This window comes from Mercenaria mercenaria, unplaced genomic scaffold (assembly GCF_021730395.1).
Source record: "Mercenaria mercenaria strain notata unplaced genomic scaffold, MADL_Memer_1 contig_3580, whole genome shotgun sequence".
NCBI lineage: Eukaryota > Metazoa > Mollusca > Bivalvia > Venerida > Veneridae > Mercenaria > Mercenaria mercenaria.
In genome coordinates, this window is record NW_026461733.1 from 5,683 (window position 1) to 10,641 (window position 4,959).

Sequence of the window (4,959 nt, forward strand, 5' to 3'; positions counted from 1 at the left end):
GATCTTTCCATGACACAATAATTGTCCTCTATCATTGAGTCCATACTGATCCCTACGTTTCCTAAGTTGCATTATCGCCTGTTTCTGTTCTTGCGTTCTTTGACTGACGGGTACTTCGAATTCGTTTTTCAGCATCGATACCATTGTGTCGTACTTCGTTCTCGAAAGGCATCCAAGTGCATTCTGCTTTTTCATGCTGAAAGATAAAAAAAACAACGTCTCAGATATGAAACATGTTTAGTGGCTTTTTGGTTTACCAGATTTAGAAACAAACTGGTGAGTTTTTAAAGATGTTTAACTGTCCGGAAGCTCCTTTAGGCAGACCTTTTCCGGAATTCAATGTTTATATCAATATACTGACACCTGTCTCGTAAAGTAATATACATGTTTTACATGCTGTTCAATTTTCATGTCAAACAACTCTTTCTTTCTATGATTTAGTGTTGTTTAATTTTTGTTTCTCAAGGCCTACTTCGAAACCTTAAAGCTACTTTCCATAGAATCGCAAGCAATCTTATCATTTGTCTATATTTTCTTTATGGTTTCAGACTATGCAAATAGCAATTATTTTATCTAAATTCCATTTTGTTACTTTGTAATCGCTCATTTTCCTTGGAGTATCGAAACCTATTTTTAGAATGTGAAATTGAAAGTAGACTATGATAATCAAAAGAGCGCACACTTAGCTGGCAAACAGTAACAAAATGGCTGCCCTAGCGCACAGTAAGGCTTCTGGGTGAAAAAAATTAGGTATTTAGCAGCAAATATAATACACGGCCTTATATGCAATGTAAATGTTCGTTGGTGGTATATTCAACAGCTTAAAGACAAACTGTCATGGAATGTGACACACTTTATTATACAACGCGCATACTTTGAGAATGTATAGGGTGTATTAATCAATTTTGTATGTAGCTGTCAAGGGAGAAACGCCGTTAGTGAACAAAATGAAGAGCAACAATTACTATGCCAGGGAATATGAAACCATTTACTGTACACCATCTTAAAGGTATTTATATTGTCTTTCAAATGCTTGAGCATGCAATGTTCTATCTTGGGGAAAGTACTTCTAACAGCATTATCATAGAAGACATAAGATAGAAGATTGAATGAACTACCTGCATCATACCAGAGATAAAAACCTGGGCCATAATGAATATGAAAGACAGTAAATATCTTTAAATATCTGTAAAATGATGTATGATTAATTGTGTTACATATTCCCTGAAAATGAACCTGTGCCGCACATTTTTAAGCTTCGTCGACCAATAAAGGTTAATGTTTGCACGATGTTACTGCTGTTTCTGGTATTGTCGGCCAAAAAGTGGTTATCTTATAACTGCTATATGATTGAATTTTTTTACCAGTTTTATTGCACCAAGAATATGGATTAGAATGAAGACTGTAAAGGTTCCTGAGATACATGAAGATAACAGACACTTTTACCAAAGACTTTTAAATCTTTTTTCAGGAAGGCAAGTGTTTCCTCTTGTTTATGAAAGCAACTCAGTTGGTTAAGGGGCAGACAACTTGTGAGCATGGTACATCACTACCTGTATTGGTATTCCATTTTGACAATGCTGCTAGCTAGAATAGAAATAACATCTTGCTGTGGTATGGTCTGTGGAGAGTTTTACTAGGTAACAACCATTTTTGATAGCTGTTAAAACAGTGTATACTTTTAACCCTTAGGCTGCACGAGGCAGCTATGTCTGCCTTTGCAACCAGTGCAGATTAAGATCAACCTGCACATCTGTGCAGTCTGATCATGATCTGCAGTGTTTGATACTTAGTCAGCAAATTTTCTATTAGAACCCCCTATAAGCTATAAATGGTACTGTCTCTATTTAAAGAAGGAGTAGTCCATTTTACAAATTTAGCAGGTTAAGGGTTAACACAATAAATGCAAAAAATGTGTTTTAGAACATCCTATTTGCAGTAACCAAAATCTACAAACAAAGAACATTTTATATACTGACAACACTCTGTTGTCAGTCTGTTTGACAATATTTTAGAGCATTGGTTGTAAGAATTATCTATTATCAAATAGTGATAACCCTGCTTTTATTAAATAAAGCGAATCCCAGGTTAATTATTTAAAATAAAATGTTTTACTTATTTGTTACAGGATATCACAGATCGATTGAATATTCAACAATGATCACAGACCATGCAAAGTTTGAATCTGACTTGCTCTTTTGAATTTAGAAGAATCTGTGGAGGAGGGTGAATGCTGAGACCTTTAATAAAACATGATATTGCTGACACAGTGTGTCAGTCATCCAAGAAATGTCATAACAACACAGTTGGTCAACAAAGATTTAAATCCTGTCACATTCTACCAGTGGAGAAATATCTTATCACAATATTTTAAACTTTGAAGAAGATAACCAAGTATTACCACTTTATCATGTCTGCGGAAACACCTGGATTGTTAGTCTTAAAAGTGACAGTCCAGTTAACTTACTAAAATCTACTCCCCCTTGTCAAATGAATATTATTGACAGGGAATGACACAAGCCTGGCAATGTACTTGTATGAACTCATAAGAGAATAGTATTTGTCTGAAAAGTCAAAGGATTCTGTTTGTCCCAAACCACTTGAACTGAAATTGGATTGACGAGGATTTTTCTGAGAACTGAAAAAAGGATGTGAATATAAAAGATAGAAATTGTTGTTGAATTTTTTAATATACAACACTTTAGCCTGTTTTGCTGTTCATATAGATGTGTTTAGCTGTTAAGGTTAAACATCAAGTAAAGGTTGTAGTTTCAGTTACCTACATTAAAGTATTGGCTGGAAATAAATATTTACTTTTCACCAGAGCTTGTAGTAGTGTAACCTTCATCAAAAGTTAAGCTGTTGTGTTAATTATTTAAGTATTTTTAGAAAAAGGAATTTAGTATGTATGTTGCCATGGTAACATAATTCAAATTATATTTCATTGAAATTATGGATTTGTATTTCAATAAGGGATCTACAGTATATAATGTAATGGTAAAAGAATGTTCACTTTCTTCAGTATTGTCAGTTATAATTAGCCAGTGAAAAAACAAATTATGAGGAAAGGGATGACTGAAATGTTTATTCTTACGATAACTACTTTTGTTACAGAACATGACTATTTTAAAGTTTTTATGTGAAATTTTCAGATTTCTTTCCTGAATACTTGTACTTTCAAATATTTAACTTACTAGAAATACTTTTTAAAATAAGCTCTTGTTTTTAAGTATTATTTTAGGAAAAGGGAATTTAAAACATATGTCGCCATGGTAACACGATTTTCTTAGAAAATATGGAAAAATTTTAATTACTGTACTTTCTAGTATTCTAGATAAGCATAAACAATAAAAAATCAATAGTAATATATGTTTCATTTATTTCAAAATAGTAATTTATTACCAGCAGGTAAAAGGCAAGTTATGAAGAAACAATGACAGAAATGTCTTATTCTTATAGTTATTACTCATGTTACAAACACTGTCATAAAACAAAACATTTTAATTTTTTTTACATGGAATTTTGAGATAATATTTTTGAATACATACCACTTTATAATATTCAAGTTATCTTAAACACTTTTCCAAATTTAGCTCGTTTTTAAAGTATTATTGTAGAAAACAGAATCAAATGCATATGTTGCCATGGTTACATAATTGAATAATGTTTTTATACAAAATGTGAAGGACATTAGCCAGCTAGATGTTTGCACTTTAAGTGAATATCTAAATATTCTTTGTAAAAGAAGATTCATTTATTTAAAAAGAGCCAGTGATTACCAATAAGTGAAAACACAAACTGAAGAAACAACGACTGAAATAGTTTATTCTTGTGGTTATTTCCCGTGTTACGAAATCTGTCATAAAACCAAACATTTTTTATCTTTTCAGATAAAATTTTCAAATTTTACTTTTGAATACATAAACCTCAAAATATTCAACTTATAAGAAACATTATTTTAAATTAAGATTTTATTTTTAAGTACTATTGTAGAAAAAGCAATTTATTGCATATGTTGCCATGGTAACGCAATTTGAATAATGTTTTCATAGAAAATATGAAAGATTTAAATAAGCTGTATTTTTCTGTTTTAAGTAAGCATCACAAAAATAAAATTTCATAGTAATAGAAGGTTCTTTTTTTCCAAGGTAGTCATTTATTACCAGCATGTAAAAGACAAGTTATGAAGAAACAATGACAAATCTATCTTATTCTTGTGGTTATTACCCATGTTACAAAAACTGTCATAAAACCAAACATTCTTAATATTTTCATGGGAAATTTTCAGTTTATTTTTGTAAATACATATGCCTTAAAATATTTTGCTTTTTAAAAATCCTTATTTCAAGCAAACATGTTTTCTTTAAGTTTTATCATAGAAAGGGGATTTTAATATATTTGTTGCCATGGTAACACAATTTTAGAAATATTTTTATAGAAATTGTTGTAGATTTTAATTGATTATCATTTTGTGTATTAAGAAGGGATCTTATTTATATCATGCAATTGTAACAGAAGATATATTTATTTCAGAATTGTTAGCCATTACCAGTATGTGAGAAATAAACTAGAAAGAAAGGATAACTGAAATGTACTGTTTTCATTTTTAATATCTATGTTACAAAATCTGTCATAAAATTGACAATTTTGAAGATTTTCATCTGAAATTTTCAGGATTTATTTCTGAATGAATATACTTTCTAAATATGCAAAAACCTGAAAATGTCAAAATTCCTCATCTGGACCCATTTTCTCAGTCATGGTCACATATAATGTTAACTATTTAATATGATTTAATCTGACTTAGTCTTACCTATCAATTTTGTTCAGTAATGTAAATTGACTTGTCACCATTTTCACACTGTTATGTACGGCGTTCCGTTTGGACAATCGTGACTTTTTATTAGTCCCCTACTGGTTAAAAACCAGTTTCGGAGTCTATAGACATGCGCTTTTCCG

At 30.8% G+C, this 4,959-nt stretch overlaps 1 long non-coding RNA gene across 1 annotated transcript; it reads left to right on the forward strand.

Annotated features, from left to right (window-relative positions):
* Window positions 1-1,355: 1,355 nt before the first annotated feature.
* Window positions 1,356-2,820, forward strand: LOC128553193 (uncharacterized). The gene is made up of 2 exons (XR_008369291.1): window positions 1,356-1,640; window positions 2,129-2,820. It is a non-coding gene; the product is annotated as an uncharacterized LOC128553193 (long non-coding RNA).
* The last annotated feature ends 2,139 nt before the right edge of the window (window positions 2,821-4,959 follow it).